General features: G+C 36.1%; 1 protein-coding gene across 3 annotated transcripts in view; it reads right to left on the reverse strand.

Moving 5' to 3' along the window:
- The window catches only part of LOC105662208 (protein-L-histidine N-pros-methyltransferase), a 433,690-nt gene that overhangs the window by 88,907 nt on the left and 328,193 nt on the right, over positions 1-16,590 (reverse strand). The window lies entirely within an intron of this gene.

A 16,590-nucleotide genomic window follows, 5' to 3' on the forward strand; every position in this document is an offset into this window, starting at 1 on the left:
AAGCAACACGCTCGGATCTGGTGAGTAATACTGTATTTAGAAAACTAATCAAAATCGGGTAAATACATTAAATCTTAATGAATTCGTCTTAAAAAGCACTATCGCCTGATCGAAGAAAATATAGTGCCATTTAAAAAACAAAAATTCACCATCATATCTTTTACATTAATAACATTAAAAAATTTTTGTTTACGATAAAACATAGCCCCTTTTATCCTGCAATTTCCATATAAACACTTTTTCGTGTCATCAATAGTTTATGAATTATCGCGCTGTCACACTTAGACGTGGACACCCTGTATGTAAATTTCATTAAAATCCGCGTGTAACAGCTTGGTGATGTGCCTTGTCAGTAAATTACGAAAAGTTTTAGAGGTTTTGCGGACATATCATTACTCTTTGGTTGAAACAATGTTCTCATTTTAAAGAAACTATTGAATACTTAGATCGAGAGGTCAGCACACAAGGAATGAGGCCAGGGCAACGGAAAATAGAAGCTGTAAAAGAAATGCCACAGCTAACAAACGTAAAGTAGGTATGTCAATTTCTGGGACTGGTCAGCTATTTTCGGAAATTTATTAAATACTTCGCTGCGATCGTCAAGTCTTTAACACGGAAGAGTGTGCCATGGAAATGAGGAGGGGCTCAAGAACAGGCCCTTCGTCAGCCAAACAGAAGTTAGTAAAATGTCCAGTGTTACGTATTTGTGATCCGAATTTACCTAACATATTGCACACGAATGCAAGTTCGATGGGGGTTGGAGCAATGCAATTGCAACAACAAGAAGATGGAAATTTAGTGGTAGTAGCTTCTTTTAGTAAACAAACGACAGCGGATCAACGGTATTATCATTCAAGTAAACTAGAAATGATGGCTGTTACTTTTGCATTAGGATATTTTAGGGTTTACCTTTTAGAATGCGTTGAGGACCACTCTCTCGAAGAAAGATCAAGAAATAGTTAAAGGTTTAAGAATTCACTTTTGAGATTGCGTATCAACCAAAGTCACGGATAACGCACGTGGACGCACTTACAAGGGACCATCCCGAAGTGATGATTTCCGATTTTGATGAAACTTGGATATAATATAGTTCTCGAAAAAATATTCGGAATGGTTTAAATTGCAAAGTTGTGTATTTTTTAATACGAAATCCAAATGTGCAAATGGATTTAAAAAATTCGCATTTGTTTAAATAATATCTTAAAAAATTACACTTTTTTGTTAATTTTTCTGTTTAAAAGTTGTTATATCTTCCTGTAATTTTTTATGTGAAAAGTATACTAGTAAGTATAAAATACGGATAAAATGGAATTTTCATTTTTACATTGTAAATATAGTTAATGAAGTTGTATTTTTATCGTACCTTTGCGGGACGCGGCCTCGAATGTAAATTTACATTACAAAAATGTAAAGAGTATAGCCGGATAAGGTAGTCAAATGTGCCCTTGAGTCGAATCAGAAACCCAATTCGTCAGTCGGTAACATATCCAAAAAAAAATCTCACACCAAGTTTCAACCCCCTATCTCATCCGTGGGGGTAATAAAAGGGAAAAAATGAAATTCCGGTTTTTGGCCCTTTTTGCCTATTTAATTTCGTACAAAAATTCTGAAAAATTCTAAAACATTGAAGTCCATATAGCGCATATTATAGATTTTTTTCAGATTTTTTGATCGCAAATTGCAGTCGTGAAAAATCAAAAATCGAAAAAAAAATCCGAAAAAATGCAATTTTTTAGTGAAGATGTCGGAGCACTACTTTTATATTAATGTGGTAGTTAAATACTAGTACAACTATTATTCTCTAATTTTTTCAGATTTTTCGGTGAGGTGCGCCGTAGTTAAAAAAATCAAAAACCGATTTTTTTGCGCGAAAAACAAACTTCTGCTTTGAATTTTTATGTCATTTTTCCATAAAACATGTATTACTTAAGTAATTTCAATACATGATTTACGTTCACATAATTACGCTCGAATCATTTCGAGTGTGCACGGTTTGGCCTGTTTAGCGCGCTCGAATTATGTAACTCGAGAGTGCAAGTTAAGGGGTTAACCTTAAATTTAACGAATATACAACAGATTCTACATAAAACAATGTACCAGTCTAATTCAAACTGTCAAAAAATAAATGATAATAGTAACAATTACACATTTGCGCAAATACTGTATTATTATAAATAAGAATTATGTAAAAAACAGAATAATTATAATTTTAACACAAGTTATAAATATAACTTTTTATTGCTACACAAGATTACAGAGTCAAAACATTTAAATATTGCACTTAATACCCGCAATGATAACCTTGTCTCTGTGACATTTTGCAAATTCTACCTGGTACAGATAAAGCATACTTCAAACAATCATCTACAGTAAATTCTTGCAAAGTTGCAGTTATAATATTTTGCAATTCTTTAATATTTTTTAGCTTTTTCTCAGCTATTTTTAACTTCAGAATAGCCCACATATTTTCTATCGGCAATAAATCCGGACTTTGTGTCGGCCAATCCAATAAATTTATATTATTAGTTTTAATATAATCCATAACAGTTTTTGCTTTATGTATAGGCGCATTATCCTGCTGTAGAATAAAATTGTTTTCTATTAAGCGTTTTCCTTCGGGTATAATTACATCTTGCAACAGCTTCAGGTAAACTTTCGAGTTCACTTTTTGAGCTAGTGGTACAATTTTCCCAATGCCACTAGCCGAAAAGCATCCCCAAACCATTATACCTTCGTTCATACTTTTGTGTCTTGGTTTTATACAATTCATTCCGCTTTCTCCACACGTACATCCTACCATGACAGTATCTCATACGAATTATACAGGGTGTCCGCACCAAAGTGTGACAGTGTGATATCTCATGAACTATTAATATCACGAAAAAGTGCTTATATGGAAATTGCAGGGTAAAAGAGGCCCTATGTTTTGGCGGAAGCAAAATTTTTTTATTTTTATTAATGTAAAAGATATAATGGTGAAGTTTCGTTTTTTAAATGGAACTATATATTTTTTTTTCGATCAGGCGATAGTGCTTTTCAAGAAGAATTTATAAAGGTTTTATATACTTACCCGATTTTTATTAGTTTTCGAGATATAACGCTTAGAAATTTACTGATTTTCCGCAGTTACGTCTCGGTTTGAGTAGTAAGTCATAAAATCGGTCTTATTGTTGCAGTAAATGCCGCGGGTTTGACTCTGCGTGCCGAAACTGATAGCCGAGGGTCTACGGTCCCAACGGTAAGTCCGAAGAGTACGAAACGGAAAGAATTGTCCATCATCCTCGATGCGGAAAACTTAGAGCGTAATGGACAATTGTCCACCTGTGGGTGGATATAATAACTCTGGGTTAGTATATCAATAACAACCTATTTGTTTGCATTTCAATCTTCAATTTGTTATTGTTCTTGATAATACAGTTTTGTAACTTTGAGGTTACAGTGGGCTATTTTTATTATGGCAAATTTCGGTACATTTAGGATAAAGCTTGTGAATTCTCCTGTTTTCAAATTTATACATCATATACGCAAAAATGAATACAAAATCCAATAGAAATTACCGTGGAATTAGAATTAGACGCATTAGCGTTAATAGATCCGATGATTCTTTATTAGATTCTGAGTCCGATGAAGATGTGGTAGTGCAGCGGCCTCGTCGCTATCATTCGAATATAAAGAAAGCGTAGGTATAAGCTCGGAGATTTCTCCGGGTGAAAGTGCAAGCGGGCCCACATTTGGTGGCCACTTGTGCGGCCAGGGTTTTTCCCGGTTTTTGGCGACGCGAGGCTAGCTTTCCCGCCCGTTTTTGCGCGGGCTCTCCTGTATAGCTTTGCCGCCTTGGCAAAAGGGCTATAAAAGTCCGTAAGAAAGCGGGCGAGGGGTCAGTACCTTTTTCAATGTAACGGCGTTAGCACGGGTGTTTCGGAGTTTTGTAATAAAGTATTTCTACGCGTTAAAGAACGTCTTACTAAATAACCTGTACCCCACAATAGTATTTCCCCGACGTTGGATATATGTCATTGATAGCGACGACGAATTTAGTACCTAATCCTCATCAGACGAGGAAGGTACAGGACCACATAGAATTGTTTGGCAACCACTATCACAGATGAATAATAATTGTTGGTATCGCCCTTGGAAAGGAGATTGCCCTAATGACCCCAAAGCACCCCATCCTCCAATGGCGTATTTTCAAAAGATATTTGACAAGGAGATTATAAGGAATATAGTTGAATATACCAATATGTATGCACTGCAATGTGACCCAGCAAAACTCACTGCTGTTTCAGTAAATGAAATCGAGCAATTCTTTGGCTGCTGTTTTTATCAAGAACTGAGATGTATTGGAATTCAAAGACAAGAGTGTCCGCTGTTGCCGATGTTATGAGTCGTACGCGATGGAGCAACATAAAATCAAAAATACATTTTAGTAGAAATTTACAGACCAATGCAAGAAACAATGCAGAAGCGTCCGATAGTTTGCAAAAAATAAGATCCATCCTGGATAAATTCGAGAAAAATTTTAAACGCATTCCAATGTCTGAACACGTATGTGTTGACAAGCAAATTATACCATTCAAAGGAAGACAAACGCTAAGACAGTATACGCCCAAAAAACCTAAAAAATGGGATTACAAAGCGTTTTTAATGTGCGACGCATCAAGAATCATTTATAATTTCGAAATTTACACCAGCAAAGTGATACACGATCTTGAATTACTTAATGTCGGAAGTAGTGGTAATGTGGTATTACATTTAGCCAAAATTATACCCAAATAACGCTTTTACAAAATTTGTTTCGACAATTGGTTTTCAACCGTGCCTTTAGTAACTGAATTAGAAAAATTAGGAATTCAGAGTATTGCAACTGTGCGGTCAACCCGACTAAAAAATTGTGAGTTTTCGTCCGATAAAATCATGAAGACTAAGGGCAGAGGAAGTTCTGAGATACTCTCTGCATCTATCCATAGAGTCATCATAAATGCGGTAAACTGGTACGGTAATAAGACCGTTCATTTCATGACCACATTTTGCGAAGTTGAACCAATTGATATTGTGAAAAGGTGGGACAAAAAAATAAAAAGAATGATCGATTGTTAAATGTACAATCTAAATTTTGTGTACGATCTAAATTCAGATCGTATCTGAATCGGATCTCTGATAAAGTTAACTTCGTATATACGTATTCGATTCTCGCATTTGAAGCTATCGCAATGACAGAATTTATCTCTGTTGAAATTGAGAGAAGACAATTTAACTGAAAGTTCGAACTTAGCCAGTTGGCAACCCTGTATGAAAAAAAAAGAAGTGCTCTCGCTCGAACAAAGGAGGAGAATCGAATAAAGTTTTATTTACGCAGTGGAAGCATGTTTTCTCACGTATAATAAAATCGAACCTAATCCTTATTCTTTATAAGCATCCGGCATTTGTGCGAAGGAAGCTCAATACTTATAACAGGTTATGGGTCCAGGAATTGCTAGAAAAAAATATTGAACGGAAAAAAGGTATTCTGAACTTGGAATTTGTAATTTGAAAAATAAGGATATTTTGAGGTTAGAACGCCATGGCCACCGAAACTGAACGAGTAGAGAAGTTCAAAATACCATTGTTCGACGGAACTAATTATGAAAATTGGAAATTCCGTATGGAATGTATGCTGGATGTCAAGGAATTATTAGACTGTATAAAAAATCGATTATTTTTGGAAGAACCTTCTGAAGCGGAGACTCCTGCAGACTCAACTGCACGGGAAGCTAGGAACACAAAGAAGACAAAAAATGACAAAAAGTGCAAAAACGAAATCATACAAAAGATTGCAGAGAGTCATCTGGGCTATGCAATGGACAAAGAAACTGCTTACGACGTCTGGAAGATATTGGAACGGACTTTTCAGCGAACAAGTATCGCATCACAACTCGCAATTAAAAAACAGCTGCTTTCCGCTGCTGTCAAACATAACCCTCAAACTGAGAGTATGGAGGAACATTTTCAGAAGCTGGATAAGTTGCTGCGACAGCTCGTGTCTACTGGATGCGAAGTGACTGAAATTGATAAAATAGTGTATCTGCTTATTTCGATGCCAATCGAATATAACAGTGTGTGCACCGCAATAGAAACCATGTCAACAGAAAATCAAACTCTGACTTTTGTTAAAGGTCGTCTCTTGGATGAAGAAGCAAAATTGAAACTTCAAGGTAAATGTTCGGCCGCGAACCGAAACCTATGCCGCGGCTAAGCAATTTATTGCAGGGCCCAAGCGGTCGGCATGTAGGCCACCGTCAATAGTTTTTACTTCGGAGTACGGGTCACCGAGTACCCTATTGTCTATCAGATCCGGTCCGAACGAATCTTACCGTAGACATGTACGTATCATAAACCAGCTACAGCTGTACCTCTCGCTTAAACAGTTTTTGACGAACAAAAGCATAGAGTTCTTCCTAACCGTTACCTTCGGAAACGCGAGGGTATTTAGGCGATTTTTCGTACAACGAAAAACACAGTCGAACGTTGAAGCTTGCACGGTTCGGATCGAGAGTCGAAAAAGTCAATCGTGAGTTCGAAAGTTCCGCATAACGCAACGTAGCATAACCAATGCAGGGTGGTTCGGAAATCATTCACATCACCATTCGAGCGAGACCCTGCACTCCTCGAATGGGCCACGGTAGGGTGGTTAAATCATACATCGCACACTGTTCGGGGAGTCCTACACTCCTCGAATGGGCCACGGTAGGGTGGTTAAATCATACATCGCACACTGTTCGGGGAGTCTTACACTCCTCGAATGGGCCACGGTAGAGGGTGGTTAAATCGTACATTACACACTGTTCGGGTGAGTCCTACACTCCTCGAACAGGCCACGGTAGGGTGGTTAAATCATACATGATTCGAGTGAGTCCTACACTCCTCGAATCGATCATCGTGAATAATCTCACGCAACGTGAATTATCACGCGAATCGAACAACGCTGAGCGAGACCCTGTTCTCCTCAAATCGAACCACATTGAGCGAGACCCTGTTCTCCTCCAATCGAACAACATTGAGTGAGACCTTGTTCTCCTCATTCAATACGCAATCAACACAACGTACACATACTCGTACACATTTTCACTGTAGAATCATTAACGAACACATATTTTTTGTAAGGGGTTTTTTATGCCGCAAGGCTTTTTCCCCTAATTCGAATCGCTAGAGCCAATAAATGATCACGATTTGTCAGGTTCAATTGTGTCTAAACAATTTTTATTTACCCTCTTCCTCAATCGAATTCATATATTCCTTGAAACACGAAATTTCTCCATGTTGGACAGATTTCGACGATACAGTAAAGGAAAATCCAAGCAATCGTCTCAATGTACTGCGGCATTCGGAGCGTCCACCAGTCGAAGAGGGAAAGGCGACTTCAAAGGGAAAGGAAAAGGAAACTTTAGAGCAAAGTTCTCAGGAAGTAATCAAGGTAACAATGCTAACAACTACGCAATGCAGAAGTTTCCTTGTAACAATTGCGGACAATTGGGGCCCTGGAAAAAGGATTGTAAAAATGGAAGCCAAGCATGCCATGCAGAACGGGAGCAGAACTCAACTGAACAGGTAGTTACAGACTCAAATGTATCAAGTTTTGCGTTCTCCACCTGTTCTGAAAAATCTGTCGATGGAAAAGCTTATGCTTTGGAAGAAGAAACCGAAAGTTTAATATGGTACGTAGATTCAGCAGCATCCGACCACCTGGTGAATAATGATAATTTTATGATTAATAAACAGACACTGACAAAACCTATTGTCGTTCAAGTAGCCAAAGCAGGTGTGTCAATTTTAGCCAAAGAAAAAGGAACGATTGAGTGCTTAACCGAAGTCAATGGAAAGATACAGCAAATCAGAATTAGTAATGTATTACTAGCTCCAGATTTAAAATCAAATTTACTTTCAGTAAGTAAACTGGAAAGCGCAGGATACAAGATCGTCTTTGAAGAAGGCAGAGCAAAAATAATGAAACAAGGAAAAGTAGCTGCTGTTGGTACTCGAGTCGGAAAAATGTATTCACTTAACACGTGGAAATCCAGCCAGGCAAATCTCACGGATGAAGCCAAGGAACTGTGGCACAAACGACTTGGTCACATCTCAAAATCTGGTTTTGAAAAATTGGAAAAAATCGTTGACGGAATATCAGAAGAAAAATGCAGGGAAGTCTGCGGCACGTGTGTGGAAGGAAAGCAAACCAAGTTGCCTCATCTACAAACAAGAACAAGAGCAGTTAGGCCCCTACAACTGGTTCACAGTGATTTGTGTGTTGTGTCTCCACAGTCACATGATGGTAAGAAGTATGTACTCAGCTTTATAGATGATTACACTCATTTCTCGGTTGTTTATGTACTGCAGAATAAAAATGAAACGTTCCATTATTTCAAAGTTTATGAAGCAATGGCAACTGCTCATTTTAATTACAAAATAAGCAGATTTCGCTGCGATAATGGAAGGGAATACGTCAGTACGGAAATGAAGGAATACTATGAAGAAAAAGGAATACAACTGGAATATACAATCCCATATACACCACAGCAAAACGGAGTAGCTGAACGTTTATTCAGAACTGTTATGGAAAAGGCAAGATGCATGTTGCTTTCATCAGGTCTAAGCAAAATTTTGTGGCCAGAAGCTGTAAGATCAGCAGTTTATATAATCAACAGAAGTCCTACAACAGCTCTAAAGGACAAAGTGCCAGCAGAACTATGGTATGGAAAAAGGCCAAATTTGGGAAAAATCCGAGTGTTTGGTTGTCTGGCCTACCTTCACACTCCAAAGGAGTTGGTAGGTGGAAAACTAAACCCAAGATCCAAGAAATACTATCTAGTTGGATACTGCACCAATGGCTATAGACTCTGGTCTCCTGAGGGAAATCAAATAGTTCTAGGAAGAGACGTAATCTTTGATGAAGGAAAATTCTACCAGACACAAGAAACGGAAAAATGGGAATGTGAAAACATCGAGGAAGAATCTTATGAAGATGAAAACAGCGACAAGCAAGAAAGTGAAGATTTAATAAATGAAAAGCATGAAGATCAAAAACAAGAAACTGCAACTGAAGAAATAAGAAGATCAGGAAGAGAAAGAAGTAAGCCAAAATATTTAGAAGACTATGTGGCTTTAGCGATGAATATTTACATAGAAGATATACCTGGAAGCATAGAAGAAATCAAAGGAAGATCTGACGAAAAACAGTGGCAAGAAGCAGTGCAAGATGAAATTAATGCACTAGAAGAAAGCAAGACTTGGTTTTTAACTACCCTGCCTCAAGGAGAAAATGTACTTGACAACAAGTGGGTGTTTAAAATCAAAAGAGACAATGAAGGAAAAATAGAAAAATACAAAGCTAGACTAGTAGTAAAAGGAAATTACCAACGGAAAGGATTCGACTACGAAGAAACCTATGCCCCTGTTGCGATGTTAGTGACTGTGAGGGTTCTTTTGTCTATAATCAATAACAATTCTTTGTTCGCAGAACAGCTTGACGTCAAAAATGCATTTTTGCATGGAGATTTGAAGGAGGAAATTTATATGAGACAGCCCACAGGTTTCGTCAAAGATCCAAATCTGGTCTGCAAACTGGTCAAGTCGCTGTATGGTCTTAAACAGGCACCTTATGAATGGAACGAAAAATTCGACCGCTTTGTGAAAAGATTGGGTTTCGTGCAATCGAAATATGACAAGAGTCTTTATATGTTGACTGATAATCATTATGTTGTTTATTTGCTTATTTATGTGGACGACATGATTTTAGCAAGTAATTGTGAAGAAAGACTGAAGTATCTTAAGGGTGCCATATTGTCAGAATTTAAAACAAAGGAACTGGGAACATTGAAGAATTTCCTGGGTATTAATATTCAGCGAAACAAAGTTGGCATGTTTCTGTCTCAATCTGACTATGTCCGAAGACTGCTGAAGAGGTTTGGAATGGAAGATTGCTATCCTGTAAAAACTCCATTGGAGATTCATCCACCACGTCAAACGGAGGGTCCATGCATACTGGGAGAGAAGCCCTACAGAGAACTCGTTGGCTGTCTCATGCACTTGATGTTGACCACTCGTCCTGACATAAGTGCAGCTGTAAATTTCTACAGTAGATACCAATCCAATGCCACACAGGAACAATGGCTAGGACTGAAACGAGTACTTCGGTACTTAAAAGGAACTCCAGATATTGGTTTGTATTACTCGAAAGGTTCATCGGAAACTCCACCTCTCCAGGCTTTCGTTGATGCCGATTGGGCGGGAGACTTGGATCGGAAATCCACTTCAGGTTTTCTATTTGAGGTCTTTGGGTCAAATGTGCAATGGGTCACCAGGAAACAAACCATCGTCGCCAACTCTTCTACTGAAGCCGAATATGTATCACTCGGCACTGGAAGTTTGGAGCTGATTTGGCTTAAGAATTTAGTCACCACTGACTATCAAGTTGTTCTCAAAGATCCAATTCCGGTATTTGAGGACAATCAGTCGTGTATTCATGCACTTGAAAGATGGGATCAAAAACGCTTAAAACATATAGATGTTAAATACAATTTGGTTAAAGATTTACATACAACAAAAATGATTCATGTTCAGTATATCCCATCAGCTCATCAAAAGGCTGACATCCTGACCAAGGGTCTTCCGCCAGTATCTTTTGAGAAGTTACGTTTAGCCTTAGGTTTGAAAATGCGTTCTTAATTTGTTTTTGTTCATTTTTCTGTAACGGAATTTGCTTATTATGTCTTGTAATTACTGTTAAATTGAGGGGGAGTGTTGAAATTGAGAGAAGACAATTTAACTGAAAGTTCGAACTTAGCCAGTTGGCAACCCTGTATGAAAAAAAAAGAAGTGCTCTCGCTCGAACAAAGGAGGAGAATCGAATAAAGTTTTATTTACGCAGTGGAAGCATGTTTTCTCACGTATAATAAAATCGAACCTAATCCTTATTCTTTATAAGCATCCGGCATTTGTGCGAAGGAAGCTCAATACTTATAACAATCTCGATTTGTACGATTGATTTGTATAAATGTTCTTTGACCATATTAATTCATATTAGCGCTTTATAGTCTACCGCTGCGAGGAATCCGACCTAACAAGGAAACATATCGAACCGCGACACACCGATTTTAATGAAACTTATGTGAAAGATAGTTCTCAAAAAAATATTTGACACGTATTTTTTTTTATCGGCAATCGTTCACATTGAAGGGGTGAAAATAGCCCTCGAAGTTGGGGGTTGAAACCATGTTTTTGGGAATATCTCCGGAACAAAAGAAGATAATTGAATTCTTTTTTTTGTAAATTGTTCGTCTTTAGATAGGAAATTTTTGTGCGTAAAAAAATTTCAAGAAACTTTATTTGTTTAAATAATATTTAAAAAATTCATCATTTTTGTTTAAATTTTTGCACTAAATGTTGATCTACTTTTTTGCAACTTCGTGTACGTAAACTATGGACAAAAATAGAGGATACGTGTTTTTGGAATTTGTTGTTTGTTGCAATGTTTATTAAATATATAATTTAACATCACCTCCTGTGAAGAGGGGTAATCAGCATTTTTATTAAAAATATCATTATTTTTACAATCCTTTACATTATTTTAGAGATTTTTGAGATATATGTTTTGAATTCCTCTCGATGTCCCCTAATGATATGAATAAAAAAAATGTAGGTTCCTATTTAATAAACCCAAGGTGACCTTGACTTGGCCAAAAGAACAAACTGTTTTCAAAATTTGCTTTACTAATATCTATTGTGCACTTCATACCCTGCAAGTGGGGAAAAAATCGTGAGTAGCGTTACAGGTAACACCCTGTATAGGTATTCATAAGAGCGTCGCGTCCTATTCTTGATGAGGTAATGCGTTGTAATATTAAAACCCTTTCTTGTTCAATTTAAGTGTTATTTCATATTTCATATACATATATATTGTTTATAAGTGCATTATAATTAAAATATATTGTTTAATATTAAAAGTAAAACATGTGTGGCTTTATTAAAGTAAAATTGCCAACAAAGGTTTATGGGCCCAGAGAGCACGTGGTAAGAGAACAAAGAAAGGGGTCAAATAGTAATAAAGGTAAAAAACGTTAAAAACGGAAAATAGCGATTGTGGAAAAAAAATAAAAAGTAAAAAAAGATTGTGAAGATGTGTGCCGCATTATTTAACTCAAATCTGGACGATTACGTTGAAAAATTAAAAGATGCGGATGGATATCCGTTGTGGAAATTTCAAGTGGAAATTCATTTAGAGGCTTTGGATCTTTTATCCGCAGTGATACAAGAACCAACAGAAGTCATTAATACACATAGTCACATGCCAGAATGCACATGATATGTGGAATAGACTGAGAGATATATATGAGAGAGATTCATTACAGCAGAAATATACACTTATGCAAGAGTTTTTTGAATATAAAAAGAAAGATGAGACTGATATAGCTACTTTTACAACAGATTTAAAAAATTTATCTTTCAAACTTAAAGGATCAGGAGAAGAAATTAATGAGGTGATGGTGATATCAAAAATTTTATCAGCATTACCAGAAAAATATCGTTATTTCATAAGTGCATGGGAATCGTCACCAGCATCTGAGAGAACACTTACAAACCTGACGGCGAGACTCCTAGTCGAAGAAGCTGGAAATACCAAAGAAAAGGAAGAAGTGGTAGCTTTTAAAACAGAGGAGAAGAGATGGCAGAAACCTAGTAAGAAGGGATATGCAGAGTATACAAGTAAGAGTACAGACAATACGAAATTGGATTATATGAGATGTTATAATTGTCAGAAAGTAGGACATATGGCAAAGAATTGTAGAGTCGAGACCAAAAGTTGCAAATTCTGCAAGAAAACTAATCATTTGGAGAAAGACTGTTTTTTCAGAAATCAAAAAGGAAAATTTAAAAAAGAAGAGAGTCCTAAAGTAGCGTTCTTAACACATGAAGCAAGTGCAGGATGCATAGTCGATTCAGGTGCGACAGTACATATGACAAACAATTTAGAGTGTTTGAAAAATAGCAGGTCAGTAAACACAGAGATTAGTGTAGCGAGTCAAAAGGGTGTAATGACAGCTACACAGATAGGAACAGTCGAAATGGAAAAGTATGAACTAAAAAATGTATTATACGTACCTGAGTTAAGAGGAAATCTAATGTCAGTAAGTGCAATAGATAAGCAAGGAGGAAGAATAGAATTTTATAAAGGCCTAGTAAGAATAAGTAAGAATGAAAGTGTGATCTTCGAAGGAAAAAGAAGTGAGACAGGATTGTATGCCGTAAAAGAGGTAAATAAAAAAGATAGTGCATTTACAAATTATAATCCTGTGGAGTTGTGGCATCATAGGCTAGGACATTTAAGCTCAGGTAATATGATGAGACTTTTGAATATATCAGAAGGTATAAATATAACAAAAGACGAGATTTTACAACAAATAAAAAAATGTGATAGATGTTTAGAAGCTAATTTAAGTAGGCAACCATTTGATAACCAAAGAAAGAAGGCTACTCAACCTTTGGAAATAATACACACAGATGTTTGTGGACCCATTAGTCCAGAAACATGGGATAGAAAGAGATACTTCATAACTTTTATAGATGATTATACGAATTTTGTTACAGTGTATATAATGGAATCAAAAGAAGAAGTTTTATCAAAAATAATAGAATTTATTAAAATGGCAGAGGTAAAGTGGGAAAAGAACACTAAAGAAATCCGGTGTGATAATGGGACGGAATATACTAATAATAATTTAAAGATATGGTATAGAGAAAGAGGCATTCAGTTAAACTATACACCACCATATACACCACAATTGAATGGGAAAGCAGAAAGGATGAATAGAACCTTAGTAGAGAAGGTAAGAGCTATGATAAATAGTCAACAGGAAAAAATTTTATGCGGTGACGCAGTTAGAGTAGCTGCATACCTACGTAATAGGAGTCTCACAAAAATAAATGAGAAAACAGCTTATGAATGTTGATATGGAAAACAACCATGTCTAAAAAATTTAAAAATTTGTGGTTGCACAACTTATTTTAAAGATTTAAGACAATTGAAAAAACTTGACAATAGAGGAAGAAAAGGAAAATTTGTAGGATACACTCTTACAGGTTATAGAATATGGGATCCTGAAAAACGAAGAATTTTTGTATCGAGGGATGTGCGGTTCCAAGAAGACAGGGACTTGGAAATGCATAGAGAGGAAAAACAAGATCAAGAGTTAATGAAACATAGAAGAGGCAAATTGATAATAGAGGAAGAGAGAGAGAGTAGAGAGACCAATGAAACTGAGAATGACTCACTAACAGAGGAAGAGTATTGGACGGATACAGGAGAACAGGATGCTACAATTAGGGAATCCACAGAAGAGATAGATAGCGAACAAGAGATGAACATAGATAATACACTGGGAGAAATAAGGGAAGAAGAAGGTGAAAGAGAATTAAGAAGATCGACAAGAACTAAAAGGTTTCCAGAAAGATACAATGACTATGTTTTCCTGACATATCAAGAGATCATGGAAGGTGGAGACAGAGAGAATTGGTTAAGAGCTACGCAAGAGAATTTTAACAAGTAGATGGATATTTCAGGTCAAAGAAGGAAACAGATACAAAGCCAGATTAGTGGCAAGAAGGTTTGAACAGAAACCAGGAATAGACTATGAGGAGTTGTTCAGTCCTGTAATAAATAGTTCAACATTAAGAATATTATTTGCCCTTGCAGTACAACAAGAGATGCAGTTTATTAAATTTGATGTTAAAACAGCCTTTTTATGTGGCGACTTAGAGGAAGATATATATATGCAACTCCCAGAAGGGTATCAACAACATGGAAGAAAATTTTGTAAATTAAAAAAGGCCCTTTATGGACTTCAACGGTCATCTTATTGCTGGAATAAAAAATTTACACAGGCACTGAGTGATCAAGGCTTAAAACCATTGGGGACAGAGAAATGTATTTTCAAGTTAGATGGAAAACTAATATATCTAGCAATTCATAGATGATGGAATAATTTTTGGAAGGAATAAGAAAATATTAATGGACTTGGTCAACAAATTAAGGGAGTATTTTGAAATTAAATTAGATAATAACCCTGATATTTTTCTAGGTATAGAGATAGTTAAAAAGGATAATGGTGCTGTTAAACTAAAACGAACAAAATACTTAGAGAAGATCTTAGAGACTTATGGCATGCAGACATCAAAAGCAGTGGACACGCCTATGTTAACGAATGTTAAAGGAGAAGAAGAGAGTAGAGGAAACACATTTCCTTACAGAGAAGTGATTGGCAGTTTGCTGTTCTTGACAACGAAGACAAGACCTGACATAAATTACGCGGTAATGTTTTGTATTAGGAAAGTAGAAAAACCAAGTAACACAGATATTACGAATGTTAAAAGGATTATGAAATACTTGCAAGGAACTAGAGATCTTGGTATAGTGTTTAACACTAGAACTACCAAGGGGGTCAAAATGACTTGTTTGACATTTCTTATAATTATCACTCATTTCAGGTACATTTTGTTTCTGAAAATTTTGCACGACTTTTTCTAAGATATACAAATAATTAATTCTGTAAAACAGTTTTCTTTTTTTTTTTATCATTTTGTTGTAAATTTGTATGCAGTATACCTACATATACCGAGATGAGTCATTTTGACCCCCCACGGAACATAGATTTTCGGTGCTGTTCTATTGTATCGTGGAAATTTTTGTGGCACGTAATCTGAAAGATACACAGTAATTTATCATCTAGTCGTAAAAGAAAATATTTCAAACTCAAAGATCTGCCAACAACCAAAAAAATGTTGTTCCCACGGCTTGAACTGTTTGCGCTTGGTCATTACTTGCAGTATTTACTTCAGTCAAGTTTCCTCAGATTACTTTCAGTCGATCATCAGAAACGCTGCCATATACAACTCAGTCGTCTATCAGAAACAGTGAAACACAACTCTCAGTACAACTATATTCGCTATACAACTATATTCTGTAAAGTTTTAGAAGTATATGTTTGTGCAAATCATATCGCAAACTGCTGAAATATTAGAACCCATAAAATTACTTCGAAAGAAACAATGGGAAAAATTTCACGAAGGAGTAAATTATTGAAAGAAATAAATAATTTGGAACAAAATTGTTCCGATACAGAGTATGGTGAAAGTGATCTAGTTGAAAGTACAAGTGAATACCTTCCATCAAACAACGAAAGTCCAAGCGAGTCATCCGATACTCGCTTTTTATGCATAATTATTTAATAAATTATTAAATAATACTATTATTATTCAGATTATATTCAATTTTTGTTCATAAAAATAACAAAATATATAAAAACGTAAAAATTGCTGTCTTTTCTTAAATGTCTTAGTAATTTAAGAAACAAGTCATTTTGACCCCTCCGGTAGAAGTAGGTATACGTTAATCCTCGGTGTTTCTAGTGTTAATAAAAATGATGTAAATATTCTTAAAGCCTATTGTGATGCGGATTATGCAGGGGATGTAGAGACTAGAAAGAGTACTTCGGGTTATGTTATAGAATTAAATGGTAATATTATTAGTTGGGCGTCTCGTAAACAACCAATTGTAGAGCTATC

This window comes from Megachile rotundata, chromosome 11, assembly GCF_050947335.1.
Source record: "Megachile rotundata isolate GNS110a chromosome 11, iyMegRotu1, whole genome shotgun sequence".
Classification (NCBI taxonomy): Eukaryota; Metazoa; Arthropoda; class Insecta; order Hymenoptera; family Megachilidae; genus Megachile; species Megachile rotundata.